The sequence below is a fragment of the Hyla sarda genome, chromosome 10 (assembly GCF_029499605.1).
Source record: "Hyla sarda isolate aHylSar1 chromosome 10, aHylSar1.hap1, whole genome shotgun sequence".
NCBI lineage: Eukaryota > Metazoa > Chordata > Amphibia > Anura > Hylidae > Hyla > Hyla sarda.
In genome coordinates this window covers 140,865,929-140,883,217 of record NC_079198.1, presented here as the reverse complement: position 1 = coordinate 140,883,217, position 17,289 = coordinate 140,865,929, and the positions used below count along the sequence as shown (strand labels likewise).

Here is a 17,289-nt window from a genome sequence, read left to right as displayed (position 1 = left end):
CTGGTAATATGTATCCAATTATCGTATGGCATATAGACAGGCGAGCGGCAGAACATAAGTGGCAACAGCTGATCGGAGACTTGTAATCCCAGTTATCCCAGTGCAGCTTTCCCAGTTTATTTGCAGCATATACCATACTGTGATATCATCCCAGCCTGAGCTCCACTCCCGCCCTACATGGATTATGTCAGTGTTTTCCAACCAGGGTGCCTCCAGCTGTTGCAAAACTCCCAGCATGCCCGAACAGCCAACTTTAGTCACTAAAGCTCTCCTTTTATGCAAGGATAACATATATGTATACTGTGCTGGCATCCAAATGAAAAGGACTTAAGGGTGGAGAAATAGGATGCTGATAGAGACCAGACTCCCATTGCTCTTGACTCCCCTCCTGTGTGTACAGCTCCTGACTCCCTCCTGTATGTACAGCTCCTGACTCCCTCCTGTATGTACAGCTCCTGACTCCTCGCCTGAGTGTACAGCTCCTGACTCCCTCCTGTGTGTACAGCTCCTGACTCTCTCCTGTGTATACAGCTCCTGACTCCCTCCTGTATGTACAGCTCCTGACTCCTCGCCTGAGTGTACAGCTCCTGACTCCCTCCTGTGTGTACAGCTCCTGACTCCCTCCTGTGTATACAGCTCCTGACTCCCTCCCTTGTGTACAGCTCCTGACTCCCCTCCTGTGTGCACAGCTCCTGACTCCCTCCTTTGTGTACAGCTCCTGATTCCCTCCTGTGTATACAGCTCCTGACTCCCTCCTGTGCGTACAGCTCCTGACTCCCCTCCTGTGTGTACATCTCCTGGCTCCCTCCTGTGTGTACAGCTCCTGACTCCCTCCTTTGTGTTCAGCTCCTGACTTCTCACCTGTGTGTACAGCTCCTGACTCCCTCCTGTGTGTACAGCTCCTGACTCCCTCCTGTGTGTACAGCTCCTGACTCCCTCCTGTGTGTACAGCTCCTTACTCCCTCCTGTATGTACAGCTCCTGATTTCCCTCCTGTGTGTACAGCTCCTGACTCCCTCCTGTGTGTACAACTCCTGACTCCCTCCTGTGTGTACAGCTCCTGACTCCCCTCCTGTGTGTACAGCTCCTGACTCCCCTCCTGTGTGTACAGCTCCTGACTCCTCTTCTGTGTGTACAGCTCCTGACTCCCTCCTGTGTGTACAGCTCCTGACTCCCCTCCTGTGTGTACAGCTCCTGACTCCTCTTCTGTGTATACAGCTCCTGACTCCCTCCTGTATGTACAGCTCCTGTCTCCCTCGTGTGTGTACAGCTCCTGACTCCTCGCCTGTGTGTACAGCTCCTGACTCCCTCCTGTGTGTACAGCTCCTGACTCCCTCCTGTGTATACAGCTCCTGATTCCCTCCTTTGTGTACAGCTCCTGACTCGCTCCTGCGTGTACAGATCCTGACCCCCTCCTGTGTGTACAGCTCCTGACTCCCTCCCTTGTGTACAGCTCCTGACTCCCCTCCTGTGTGCACAGCTCCTGACTCCTCTCCTGTGTATACAGCTCCTGACTCCCTCCTTTGTGTACAGCTCCTGACTCCCTCCTTTGTGTACAGCTCCTGACTCCCTCCTGTGCGTACAGCTCCTGACTCCCCTCCTGTGTGTACAGCTCCTGAACCCCTCCTGTGTGTACAGCTCCTGGCTCCCTCCTGTGTATACAGCTCCTGACTCCCCTCCTGTATGTACAGCTCCCGATCCCCTCCTGTATGTACAGCTCTTGATTCCCTCCTGTGTGTACAGCTCCTGATCCCCTCCTGTATGTACAGCTCCTGATCCCCTCCTGTATGTACAGCTTCTGACTCCCTCCTGTGTGTAAAGCTCCTGACTCCTCTCCTGTGTATACAGCTCCTGACTCCCCTCCTGTATGTACAGCTCCTGATTCCCTCCTGTATGTACAGCTCCTGATTCCCTCCTGTGTGTACAGCTCCTGATTCCCTCCTGTGTGTACAGCTCCTGACTCCCTCCTGTGTGTACAGCTCCTGACTCCCTCCTTTGTGTACAGCTCCCGACTCCCTCCTGTGTGTACAGCTCCTGACTCCCCTCCTGTGTGTGCAGCTCCTGACTCCCTCCTTTGTGTACAGCTCCTGACTCCTCGCCTGTGTGTACAGCTTCTGACTCCCTACTTTGTGTACAGCTCCTGAATCCTCGCCTGTGTGTACAGCTCCTGACTCCCTCCTTTGTGTACAGCTCCTGACTCCTCGCCTGTGTGTACAGCTCTTGACTCCCTCCTTTGTGTACAGCTCCTGACTCCTCGCCTATGTGTACAGCTCCCTCCTCCCTCCTTTGTGTACAGCTCCTGACTCCTCGCCTGTGTGTACAGCTCCCTCCTCCCTCCTGTGTATACAGCTCCTGACTCCCTCCTGTGTGTACAGCTCCTGACTCCTCTCCTGTGTGTACAGCTCCTGACTCCCTCCTGTGTATACAGCTCCTGATTCCCTCCTGTGTGTACAGCTCCTGACTCCCTCCTGTGTGTACAGCTCCTGACTCCTCTCCTGTGTGTACAGCTCCTGACTCCCTCCTGTGTATACAGCTCCTAATTCCCTCCTGTGTGTACAGCTCCTGACTCCCTCCTGTGTGTACAGCTCCTGATTCCCTCCTGTGTGTACAGCTCCTGTTTCCCTCCTGTGTGTACGGCTCCTGACTCCCTCCTGTGTATACAGCTCCTGACTCCCTCCTGTGTGTACAGCTCCTGACTCCCTCCTGTGTATACAGCTCCTGATTCCCTCCTGTGTGTACAGCTCCTGATTCCCTCCTGTGTGTACAGCTCCTGACTCCCTCCTGTGTGTACAGCTCCTGACTCCCTCCTGGGTGTACAGCTCCTGACTCCTCTCCTGTGTGTACAGATCCTGACTCCCTCCTGTGTGTACAGCTCCTGACTCCCTCCTGTGTGTACAGCTCCTGAATCCCTCCTGTGTGTACAGCTCCTGACTCCCTCCTGTGTGTACAGCTCCTGACTCCTCTCCTGTGTGTACAGCTCCTGACTCCCTCCTGTGTATACAGCTCCTGATTCCATCCTGTGTGTACAGATCCTGACTCCCTCCTGTGTGTACAGCTCCTGATTCCCTCCTGTGTGTACAGCTCCTGTTTCCCTCCTGTGTTTACAGCTCCTGACTCCCTCCTGTGTATACAGCTCCTGACTCCCTCCTGTGTGTACAGCTCCTGACTCCCTCCTGTGTATACAGCTTCTGATTCCCTCCTGTGTGTACAGCTCCTGACTCCCTCCTGTATGTACAGCTCCTGACCCCCTCCTGGGTGTACAGCTCCTGACTCCCTCCTGTGTGTACAGCTCCTGGCTCCCTCCTGGGTGTACAGCTCCTCACTCCCTCCTGTGTGTACAGCTCCTGACTCCCTCCTGTATGTACAGCTCCTGATCCCCTCCTGTGTGTACAGCTCCTGACTCCCTCCTGTGTATACAGCTCCTGACTCCCTCCTGTGTATACAGCTCCTGACTCCCTCCTGTGTGTACAGCTCCTGACTCCCTCCTGTGTATACAGCTCCTGATTCCCTCCTGTGTGTACAGCTCCTGATTCCCTCCTGTGTGTACAGCTCCTGACTCCCTCCTGTGTATACAGCTCCTGATTCCCTCCTGTGTGTACAGCTCCTGACTCCCTCCTGTGTGTACAGCTCCAGACTCCCTCCTGTGTGTACAGCTTCTGATTCCCTCCTGTGTATACAGCTCCTGACTCCCTCCTGGGTGTACAGCTCCTGACTCCCTCCTGGGTGTACAGCTCCTGACTCCCTCCTGTGTGTACAGCTCCTGACTCCTTCCTGGGTGTACAGCTCCTCACTCCCTCCTGTGTGTACAGCTCCTGACTCCCTCCTGTATGTACAGCTCCTGACCCCCTCCTGTGTGTACAGCTCCTGACTCCCTCCTGTGTATACAGCTCCTGACTCCCTCCTGTGTGTACAGCTCCTGACTCCCTCCTGTGTGTACAGCTCCTGATTCCCTCCTTTGTGTACAGCTCCTGACTCCCTCCTGTGTGTACAGCTCCTGACTCCCTCCTGTGTGTACAGCTCCTGACTCCCTCCTGTGTGTACAGCTCCCGACTCCATCCCTTGTGTACAGCTCCTGACTCCCTCCTGTGTGTACAGCTCCTGATTCCCTCCTGTGTATACAGCTCATGACTCCCTCCTGTGTGTACAGCTCCTGACTCCCTCCTGTGTGTACAGCTCCTGACTCCCTCCTGTGTGTACAACTCCTGACTCCCTCCTGTGTGTACAGCTCCTGACTCCCTCCTGTGTATACAGCTCCTGACTCCCTCCTGTGTATACAGCTCCTTATTCCCTCCTGTATGTACAGCTCCTCATTCCCTCCTGTGTGTACAGCTCCTCATTCCCTCCTGTGTATACAGCTCCTGACTCCCTCCTGTGTGTACAGCTCCTGACTCCCTCCTGTGTGTACAGCTCCTGACTCCCTCCTGTGTGTACAGCTCCTGACTCCCTCCTGTGTGTACAGCTCCTGACTCCCTCCTGTGTGTACAGCTCCTGACTCCCTCCTGTGTGTACAGCTCCTGACTCCCTCCTGTGTGTACAGCTCCTGACTCCCTCCTGTGTATGCATCTCTCCATTCTTTTCTCTGATATATGTATATAATTTAGTGTTTGCTGTGTCTATAACTCCCATAGATCCTGTATCCAGACACCCAATACTGGGCAGGGTGGCACTCCGCACCCAGGGCACACGCCATCCATCTACCCTCCAGTTGTTTTCTGAAGAATTTACAGGTTATAAATACCCTCCTGTAATCTGGCAGCTGGTGGGTTAAAGGAATGTTCCCTATAGTGCGCTCCCTATATATAAAGAAGGACTCCGCTCCTCTGACCTGTAACGACAGCTGCTTCTTTATATAGAACTTAATGGAGGCCAGGTCAGGGAATCTTCTCCGGGTCAGCAGAACTTCCGGTCATTTCCTGGGACCCATTTCCAGTCCTCGCAGTTATTTTTGGACATGTACCATGTGATGTGAGCGGCGGCGGCGGCGACCTGGGGGGAAAATGGCGAAACGGAAACCGCCGAGGAGACACCGCGACCGTCACCGTATACAACGCAATGCCGTCCCTAAAACATTATCTACAGAATAGTAATATACATCATTACTACATTAATTCTGTGATGTATCTAAGCCCTGAATGTGGGATACTCACTCACTGAACCACACAAAACTACATGAAGTGCTTCTTAAATGAGGTATCTAAGCCTATCATGTGTGATACTGTCTCAGAGAACCACAGATCACTTCCTTCTCTATTACGTGCTGTTGAGCCCGTATATCGAACCTGCCCAGCTGTTGCAAAACTACAACTCCCAGCATGCCCAGACAGCCAACGGCTGTCTGGGCATGCTGGGAGTTGTAGTTTTGCAACAGCTGGACCAGCTTCAATATATTATGTGCTGCATAACTGGTGTATCTAAGTCTTGGATGAGACCACTTAGGACTACTTTCTGCAACATGCACTGCTGAGCTCATGTATCTAAGCCCATTATGTGTGATACCCTCTCCGAGAACCACTGAGTGCTACAGTCTGCAAGCGTCACACACACTGCTGAGCTGAAGTATCCAAGCCCTTTATGTGTGATACTCAGTTAGAAAAAAGCAGAGCACTACATACCCAATCATGTGCTGCTGAGCTGGTGTATCTAAGCCCATCATGTGTGATACTGTCAACGAGAAAACCACTTAGCACTGCATTCTCGTTCATGCACTTCTGAGTTGATGTATCCAAGCCCATTGTCTGCGATACTTTCAAGGAGTGCTACAGTCTACATCATGTGTTACCGAGTTGGTGTATCTAAGCCAATCATGTGTGATACTGTCACAGAGAAAACCCCTTAGCACTGCATTCTCTATCATGCAGTTTTGAGCTGATGTATCCAAGCCCATTGTCTGCGATACTCTCACAGATTGCTGCAGTCTACATCATGGGTTGCTGAGCTGATCTATCCAAACCTGTCATGTGTGATACTCAAAGAACAACCGAGCACTACATTCTTCATCACATGCTGCTGAGCTGGTGTATCTAAGCCGATCATGTGTGATACTGTCTTGGAGGAACCCACTCAGCACTACGTTCTCCATCATGAGCAGCTGAGCTTACCATGTGCGATACTCTCTACAGCACTGCTCTCACCACATGCTGCCAGGCTGATGTATCTAAGCTTATTATGTGCAGGTGAGAATATATCTAAGCCCATCATCTGTGATACCCTCTCAGAGGGCCACATAGCACTGCATTCTCCATCAAACAGTGCTTAGCTGGTGTATCTAAGCCCAATGTGCGTGATACTTTCTCAGAATACCACAGAGTGCTAAAGTCCGTAATCATCACACACTGCAGCACTACACCTCATCACATGCTGCACAGCTGATGTATCTAAGCCCAACATGTGCGATACTCTCTCAGAAAACTATACAGCACTACTCCTCATCACATGCTGCACAGCTAATGTATCTAAGCCCAACATGTGCGATACTCTCTCAGAAAACTATACAGCACTACTCCTCATCACATGCTGCACAGCTGATGTATCTAAGCCCAACATGTGTGATACTCTCTCAGAAAACTATACAGCACTACTCCTCATCACATGCTGCACAGCTGATGTATCTAAACCATTGTGCACAGCTGAGCAGATAGATACATGCATCATCTGTGATACGCTGGGAGGATTATCCAGCTTTATGTTCCACATCTAACACTGCTGAACTCATGTATCTCAGCCCATCATGCTCAGCTAAGCAGATATCTAAACCCCTCATCTGTGATACGCTCTCAGAGGACCACACAGCATTACATTCCACTTCATAAAGAGATCCAGCATTTCATTATATTCTGCAGGGTCACAGTGCTGTGGAACCTTTGTATCTAAGCAGATAATGTGTGATACCGCCTGTGGGAACCAGCTAACACTGCATTCACCATCATTAGATGTAATTCTCACAAGGTAGGAATTTCCAGAGGGATGTGCTGTGTATCTAAGCCAGTCATGTGTGACTTCCATCTCGCTATTGTCCTTGGAGATCAGGGGCGGTAGTCGCCATTTGTCCGGGATGTCCCTATACGATGCCACTACATGATGTGCCTATACGATGTCCCTATACAATGTCCCTATACAATGCCCCTATACACTGCCCCTATACAATGTCCCTATACAATGCCCCTATACACTGCCCCTATACAATGTCCCTATATGATGCCCCTATATGATGTCCCTATATAATGTCCCTATATGATGTCCCTATATGATGTCCCTATATGATGTCCCTATACAATGTCCCTATACACTGCCCCTATACAATGTCCCTATACGATGCCCCTATATGATGTCCCTATACAATGCCCCTATATGATGTCCCTATATAATATCCTTATACAATGTCCTTATATGTTGCCCCTATACAATGTTCCTATACAATGCCCCTATGCAATGTTCCTATACAATGCCCCTATGCAATGTCCCTATACGATGTTCCTATTTGATGTACCTATACGATGTCGCTATATGATGTCCCTATATAATGCCACTATACGATGTCCCTATGCAATGTCCCTATATGATGTCCCTATATAATATCCTTATACAATGTCCTTTTATGTTGCCCCTATACAAAGTCCCTATACAATGCCCCTATATGATGTCTCTATACAATGCCCCTATATGATGTCCCTATACGATGCCCCTATATGACGACCCTAAATGATGCCCCTATACAATGTCCCTATACAATGTCCCTATACGGTGTTCCTATTTGATGTACCTATACAATGTCGCTATATGATGTCCGTATACAATGTCCCTATACGATGTCCCTATACAATGTCCCTATACGATGTCCCTATATGATGTTCCTATTTGATGTACCTATACGATGTCGCTATATGATGTCCCTATATAATGCCACTATACGATGTCCCTATGCAATGTCCCTATATGATGTCCCTATATAATATCCTTATACAATGTCCTTATATGATGTCCCTATATGATGTCTCTATACAATGTCCCTATATGATGTCCCTATACGATGTCTCTATACAATGTCCCTACATGATGTCCCTATAAGATGCCCCTATACAATGTCCCTATACGATGTCCCTATACAATGTTCCTATATGATGTCTCTTTACGATGTCTCTATATGATGTCTCTATACAATGTCCCTATATGATGTCCCTATACGATGTCTCTATACAATGTCCCTACATGATGTCCCTATAAGATGCCCCTATACAATGTCCCTATACGATGTCCCTATACAATGTTCCTATATGATGTCTCTTTACGATGTCTCTATATGATGTCTCTATACAATGTCCCTATATGATGTCCCTATATGATGTCCTTATATGATGTCCCTATACGATGTCTCTATACAATGTCCCTATACGATGTCTCTATATGATGTCCCTATATGATGTCTCTATACGATGTCCCAATATGATGTCCCTATATGATGTCTCTATACAATGTCCCTATATGATGTCTCTATACGATGTCCCTATATGATGTCCCTATATGATGTCTCTATACAATGTCCCTATACAATGTCCCTATACAATGCCCCTATACACTGCCCCTATACAATGTCCCTATACAATGCCCCTATACACTGCCCCTATACAATGTCCCTATATGATGCCCCTATATGATGTCCCTATATAATGTCCCTATATGATGTCCCTATATAATGTCCCTATACAATGTCCCTATACACTGCCCCTATACAATGTCCCTATATAATGCCACTATACGATGTCCCTATGCAATGTCCCTATATGATGTCCCTATATAATATCCTTATACAATGTCCTTATATGTTGCCCCTATACAAAGTCCCTATACAATGCCCCTATATGATGTCTCTATACAATGCCCCTATATGATGTCCCTATACGATGCCCCTATATGACGACCCTAAATGATGCCCCTATACAATGTCCCTATACAATGTCCCTATACGGTGTTCCTATTTGATGTACCTATACAATGTCGCTATATGATGTCCGTATACAATGTCCCTATACGATGTCCCTATACAATGTCCCTATACGATGTCCCTATATGATGTTCCTATTTGATGTACCTATACGATGTCGCTATATGATGTCCCTATATAATGCCACTATACGATGTCCCTATGCAATGTCCCTATATGATGTCCCTATATAATATCCTTATACAATGTCCTTATATGATGTCCCTATATGATGTCTCTATACAATGTCCCTATATGATGTCCCTATACGATGTCTCTATACAATGTCCCTACATGATGTCCCTATAAGATGTCCCTATACAATGTCCCTATACGATGTCCCTATACAATGTTCCTATATGATGTCTCTTTACGATGTCTCTATATGATGTCTCTATACAATGTCCCTATATGATGTCCCTATATGATGTCCTTATATGATGTCCCTATACGATGTCTCTATACAATGTCCCTATACGATGTCTCTATATGATGTCCCTATACAATGTCCCTATACGATGTCCCTTTACAATGTCCCTATATGATGTCCCTATACGATGTCCCTATACGATGTCCCTATACAATGTCCCTATATGATGTCCCTATACAATGTCCCTATACAATGTCCCTACATGATGTCTCTATACAATGTCCCTATATGATGTCTCTATACGATGTCCCTATATGATGTCTCTATACAATGTCCCTATATGATGTCTCTATACGATGTCCCTATATGATGTCCCTATATGATGTCTCTATACAATGTCCCTATACAATGTCCCTATATGATGTCTCTATACAATGTCCCTATATGATGTCTCTATACGATGTCCCTATATGATGTCCCTATATGATGTCTCTATACAATGTCCCTATACAATGTCCCTATATGATGTCTCTATACAATGTCCCTATATGATGTCTCTATACGATGTCCCTATATGATGTCCCTATATGATGTCTCTATACAATGTCCCTATACAATGTCCCTATATGATGTCTCTATACAATGTCCCTATATGATGTCTCTATACGATGTCCCTATATGATGTCGCTATACAATGTCCCTATATGATGTCTCTATACGATGTCCCTATATGATGTCGCTATACAATGTCCATATACGATGTCTCTATACGATGTCCCTATATGATGTCCCTATATGATGTCTCTATACAATGTCCCTATACGATGTCTCTATACAATGTCCCTATATGATGTCCCTATACAATGTCTCTATACGATGTCCCTATATGATGTCTCTATACAATGTCTCTATACGATGTCCCTATATGATGTCTCTATACAATGTCTCTATACGATGTCCCTATATGATGTCCCTATACTATGTCTCTATACAATGTCCCTATACGATGTCTCTATACGATGTCCCTATATGATGTCCCTATACAATGTCTCTATACGATGTCCCTATATGATGTCTCTATACAATGTCTCTATACGATGTCCCTATATGATGTCCCTATACGATGTCTCTATACGATGTCCCTTTATGATGTTCCTATATGATGTCCCTATACAATGCCCCTATATGATGTCTCTATACAATGTCCTTATACAATGTCCCTATAGTACAGGAGGGAGGGACAGCAAATACATGGAATGGTTAACCCCGGACCCCCGACTCAGGGGATGTAAATTTAGAATACAGTGGGCTTGGCGCCCCCTGTGCCCTGCGAGTATGTACTGCGTGGGGGGGATTCCTACTGGGTCTTCTTCCTTAACCCCTTGGTGCTTGATTACAACCATGAAGCCATCGTCAGACACGTGTTCGTCCATACAGGATTCTCCATGGTCCCTGCACCCTTTTTCTTTATGGTCCCTGCACCCTTATTATCTATAGTCCCTGCACCCTTATTATCTATAGTCCCTGCACCCTTATTCTCTATAGTCCCTGCACCCTTATTATCTATAGTCCCTGCACCCTTATTATCTATAGTCCCTGCACCCTTATTCTTTATGGTCCCTGCACCCTTATTCTTTATGGTCCCTGTACCCTTATTCTCCATGGTCCCTGCACCCTTATTCTCTATAGTCCCTGCACCCTTATTATCTATAGTCCCTGCACCCTTATTATCTATAGTCCCTGCACCCTTATTCTTTATGGTCCCTGCACCCTTATTCTTTATGGTCCCTGTACCCTTATTCTCCATGGTCCCTGCACCCTTATTATCTATAGTCCCTGCACCCTTATTCTCCATGGTCCCTGCACCCTTATTATCTATAGTCCCTGCACCCTTATTCTTTATAGTCCCTGCACCCTTATTCTCTATAGTCCCTGCACCCTTATTCTCTATAGTCCCTGCACCCTTATTCTCTATAGTCCCTGCACCCTTATTCTCTATAGTCCCTGCCCCCTTATTCTCTATAGTCCCTGCACCCTTATTCTCTATAGTCCCTGCACCCTTATTCTCTATAGTCCCTGCACCCTTATTCTCTATAGTCCCTGCACCCTTATTCTCCATGGTCCCTGTACCCTTATTCTCTATAGTCCCTGCACCCTTATTCTCTATAGTCCCTGCACCCTTATTCTCTATAGTCCCTGCACCCTTATTCTCTATAGTCCCTGCACCCTTATTCTCCATGGTCCCTGTACCCTTATTCTCTATAGTCCCTGCACCCTTATTCTCTATAGTCCCTGCACCCTTATTCTCTATAGTCCCTGCACCCTTATTCTCCATGGTCCCTGTACCCTTATTCTCTATAGTCCCTGCACCCTTATTCTCTATAGTCCCTGCACCCTTATTCTCTATAGTCCCTGCACTCTTATTCTCTATAGTCCCTGCACCCTTATTCTCCATGGTCCCTGCACCCTTATTCTCTATAGTCCCTGCACTCTTATTCTCTATAGTCCCTGCACCCTTATTATCTATAGTCCCTGCACTCTTATTCTTCATGGTCCCTGTACCCTTATTCTCTATAGTCCCTGCACCCTTATTCTCTATAGTCCCTGCACTCTTATTCTTCATGGTCCCTGTACCCTTATTCTCTATAGTCCCTGCACCCTTATTCTTTATGGTCCCAGCACCCTTATTCTCTATAGTCCCTGCACCCTTATTCTCCATGGTCCCTGCACCCTTATTCTCTATAGTCCCTGCAACCTTATTCTCCATGGTCCCTGCACCCTTATTCTCTTTAGTCCCTGCACCCTTATTCTCCATAGTCCCTGCACCCTTATTCTCTATAGTCCCTGCACCCTTATTATCTATAGTCCCTGCACCCTTATTCTCTATAGTCCCTGCACCCTTATTATCTATAGTCCCTGCACCCTTATTCTCTATAGTCCCTGCACCCTTATTCTCTATAGTCCCTGCACCCTTATTCTCTATAGTCCCTGCACCCTTATTCTCCATGGTCCCTGCACCCTTATTCTCTATAGTCCCTGCAACCTCATTCTCCATAGTCCCTGCACCCTTATTCTCTATAGTCCCTGCACCCTTATTCTCCATAGTCCCTGCACCCTTATTCTCTATAGTCCCTGCACCCTTATTATCTATAGTCCCTGCACCCTTATTCTCTATAGTCCCTGCACCCTTATTATCTATAGTCCCTGCACCCATATTCTCTATAGTCCCTGCACCCTTATTATCTATAGTCCCTGCACCCTTATTCTCCATAGTCCCTGCACCCTTATTATCTATAGTCCCTGCACCCTTATTCTCTATAGTCCCTGCACCCTTATTCTCCATGGTCCCTGCACTCTTATTCTTTATGGTCCCTGCACCCTTATTCTCTATAGTCCCTGCACCCTTATTCTCTATAGTCCCTGCACCCTTATTCTCTATAATCCCTGCACCCTTATTCTCTATAGTCCCTGCACCCTTATTCTCCATGGTCCCTGCACCCTTATTCTTTATGGTCCCTGCACCCTTATTCTCTATAGTCCCTGCACCCTTATTCTCCATGGTCCCTGCACCCTTATTCTTTATGGTCCCTGCACCCTTATTCTCTATAGTCCCTGCACCCTTATTCTCTATAGTCCCTGCATCCTTATTCTCTATAGTCCCTGCACCCTTATTCACCATGGTCCCTGCACCCTTATTCTTTATGGTCCCTGCACCCTTATTCTCTATAGTCCCTGCACCCTTATTCTCCATGGTCCCTGCACCCTTATTCTTTATGGTCCCTGCACCCTTATTCTCTATAGTCCCTGCACCCTTATTCTCCATGGTCCCTGCACCCTTATTCTTTATGGTCCCTGCACCCTTATTCTCTATAGTCCCTGCCCCCCTGGCTCTTGGGGTCTCCAGCAGATTTGGGGGAGTCTCATGTGGTCCGGGCTCTTCCTTACCTGCTGGCGGGTGGTCCCCGGGATCTTCAGGACCATGTCTCACAATAGCCGAGCTCCGAGCCCCCCGGTAGGCAGCACCGATCCTCTGCTGATCCGATCGCGAAGTGAATTTCCCGGCAGCGGATCGCTCTCCCCGGCCCGCGGTAAGTGATCATTGTTCCGCGGCTCGGTCCCTGTGCTGATCGGTGCCTGTGCTGATCGGTGTCTGTGCTGATCGGTCCGGAGCAGCCCCGCAGCCCACCCGAGACAATGGTCTCCTCTCGTGCGCTGTCACCCCCCCAGCCCTCACTCCATCATTTGGGTTGGATGGCGCAGCCTCACTCCGCACTTCTTCTCCTTCATCATCATCATCATCATCATCATCATCATCATCATCAGGGAGAATCTGAGAACTTTTCTTCCCTCCAGATGTGCAGATCCAGGACGTCCTCACATCCTCCCACAATCCTCCACAGGCAGGGCGAGGAAGGGGTTAACACACCCCATAGTGGGGGGACATGATGGTCCAGACAGGGAGAGGGGGGTCTCCTCTATTCTCAGGGTGGTCATGTGTGTAATCTGCAGGGTGGGCTCTTTAATCCTCCCGGACACTATTTATAGCTGCACAAAGTACAAGGAACCTCCAACAATAGGAAAATAAGGAAAGTGCAACATAAAAGATTGGGTCATAAAATGAGAAGGATCGGGCTGGGGGGGATGTGTGTAAGTGGGTAAGTACCTGGCTCAGTGATAGGAAACAGAGGGTGGTTATTAATGTTACTTATTCTGATTGGGTGACTGTTACTAGTGGGGACCACAGGGGTCCGTCTTGGGTCCTGTCCTATTTAATATATTAATTAATGACCTTGTAGAGGGGTTGAATAGTAAAGTAGAAATCTTTGCAGATGTTACTAAACTCTGTAAAGCGGTAAACACATAAGAGTACAGTGCACTGTATATAGTAGATAACACTATAGAGGACAGTGCACTGTGTATATTAGATAACACTACAGAGGACAGTGCACTGTGTATAGTAGATAACACTATAGAGGACAGTGCACTGTGTATATTAGATAACACTACAGAGGACAGTGCACTGTGTATAGTAGATAACACAATAGAGGACAGTGCACTGTATATAGTAGATAACACTATAGAGGACAGTGCACTGTGTATAGTAGATAACACTATAGAGGACAGTGCACTGTGTATAGTAGATAACACTATAGAGGACAGTGCACTGTGTATATTAGATAACACTACAGAGGACAGTGCACTGTGTATAGTAGATAACACAATAGAGGACAGTGCACTGTATATAGTAGATAACACTATAGAGGACAGTGCACTGTGTATAGTAGATAACACTATAGAGGACAGTGCACTGTGTATAGTAGATAACACTATAGAGGACAGTGCACTGTGTATAGTAGATAACACTATAGAGGACAGTGCACTGTGTATAGTAGATAACACTATAGAGGACAGTGCACTGTGTATAGTAGATAACACTATAGAGGACAGTGCACTGTGTATAGTAGATAACACTATAGAGGACAGTGCACTGTGTATAGTAGATAACACTATAGAGGACAGTGCACTATGTATAGTAGATAACACTATAGAGGACAGTGCACTGTGTATAGTAGATAACACAAAAGAGGACTGTGCACTGTATATAGTAGATAACACAATAGAGGACTGTGCACTGTGTATATTAGATAACACAATAGAGGACTGTGCACTGTATATAGTACATAACACAATAGAGGACTGTGCACTGTTTATAGTAGATAACACCATAGAGGACAGTGCCCTGTTACAAATGGATCTGGATAGGTTGGAGGTTTGGGCTGGGAAGTGGCAGATGAGGTTCAACACTGATAAATGTAAGGTAATGCACATGGGAAGAAAAATCCAGGCTGGGATTATGTATTAAATGGGAGAACACTTGGGACACCTGACGTGGAAAAGGACTTGGGAGTCTTAGTTAACAGCTGCATTTGCTTCCCATTGACTGTAATAGGTAAAATAATACGCACCTGCCTATTTGCTGCTGCGTATACGCTATGTGGGACTGTACCCTTAGAAAACATAATCCTTAAAAGGGACTCATCAGCAGGAAAATATGGGTATCAATAAGCAGATAGCTAGATAGAGCCGGTCATCCCCATTCAAGGCCTACCATTTATATCTCTGTAGGACTTTCCAGTGCTAAGATACAACAAAAAGTGCTGTTCTGCGTGTATCCACCTAACCATTGGACTGGATTGGGCTTCCTCTGGACTTTTGAGTCTAATTTGCATAATAACAAAAAGGCTTATATCTCGACACTAGAAAGGACCATGGAGATACTAAAGGTATGCCCGGAATCCTGACGACCAGCCCTACATAGCTATGGGCTTAGTTACACCCATGTATTTCTGCTGACAGGGCCACTTTAAGACATTCGTGAACATGCTATTTGTTATAGGACCAAGTGTCATGGACAGAGAAGGTCCTGGGGTCAGACCTGTCAACCATATCTCTATGACCTAGACCCTCTATAGCAGTGGCCTCCAACCTGCGGACCTCCAGATGTTGCAGCCGTTGGCTGTCCGGGCATGCTGGGAGTTGTAGTTTTGCTACAGCTGGAGGTCTGCAGGTTGGAGACCACTGCTCTATAGTCTTCATGGACACTTTGCAGATAGGAGCAGGGTCAATGGGGGAGATTTACCAAAACCTGTCCAGAGGATAAGTTGCCCAGTTGCCCATAACAACCAATCAGATCGCTGCTTTCACTTTTCAGAGGCCTTTTCAATAATGAAAGCAGCGATCTGATTGGTTGCTATGGGCAACTGGGCAACTTTTCCTCTGGACAGATTTTGATAAATCTCCCCCAAAGTGTCTTTGTGTAAATCTTCCTCTTTTCTATGGCTTCTCCTCCCTTAACCCTTTCTGCCCTGTTTGTCTTTTTGCTCTTAACCCTTTCATATCTCCCACATCCACCCATGGAGCAATGCTGGAGACAAAGCGAGAATAGGGGGCTGCAGAAGCTCTTGGGAGGGCTCAGCTGTCAATCATTCTTCTATTTATAGTCTTCATACTAGAAGCATTAGAGGGTGTGGATTCTGGGAATGTATATTTAACCCTTTGGTTATTTCATCTGGGCTCGGACTTTCGGTTCTGTAGACTTGTCCTGGATCTTCTGGATATTTCGGTCATTTTTCTGCCTAAAGCTAAAAGTATCGCGTTCACCTTCAAAGCCTCCGCTGCTTTAACCCTCTCATCCCCTTCACGTTTCCATCCGTCAGCTCTTTTCCATCCACTGCGTCTTCCCCTGAACCTTCCATTAATGATCCCATTCTCCTTGGGGGGATTAATGTAATGTAAATCATTTTAGTCTCAGTTTTGCTGCATCTAAATATAGGCCATCCCGGATTCCTAGCAACGTGGCGGCTCCTGATATCACGTTTGTCTTACTATGTCCGTAGATGAAATGTCGCTCTCCTTGGAGCTGTTATTGTTGTCTATGGGATTAGATGGGGTTTCCAGAGAATGGAACAAGAATCGATGGTGTCTTTAGGGCCACACAGTCCACATCTAATGCTTTATTCCATGTAGTTATATTCCAGTATATAAAGGGGTAACACTTACCTCCTGTATGTAACACTTACCCCCTGTTTGTAACACTTACCTCCTGTATGTAACACTTACCTCCTGTATATAACACTTACCTCCTGTATGTAACACTTACCTCCTGTATGTAACACTTACCCCCTGTATGTAACACTTACCTCCTGTATGTAACACTTACCCCCTGTTTGTAACACTTACCTCCTGTATACAACACTTACTCCCTGTATGTAACACTTATCTCCTGTATGTAACACTTACCTCCTGTATGTAACACTTACCTCCTGTATGTAACACTTACCCCCTGTATGTAACACTTACCCCCTGTATGTAACACTTACCTCCTGTATGTAACACTTACCTCCTGTATGTAACACTTACCCCCTGTATATAACACAACACTT

General features: G+C 46.7%; 1 protein-coding gene across 1 annotated transcript in view; it reads right to left on the bottom strand.

Annotated features, from left to right (window-relative positions):
• Nucleotides 1-13,925, bottom strand: part of GPR153 (G protein-coupled receptor 153) — a 108,669-nt gene extending 94,744 nt beyond the window's left edge. Inside the window, exon 1 of the mRNA XM_056543243.1 lies at nucleotides 13,292-13,925. The gene's annotated coding sequence lies outside the window, so the exon portion shown is untranslated. The remainder of the gene's footprint in view (nucleotides 1-13,291) is intronic.
• Nucleotides 13,926-17,289: the final 3,364 nt, after the last annotated feature.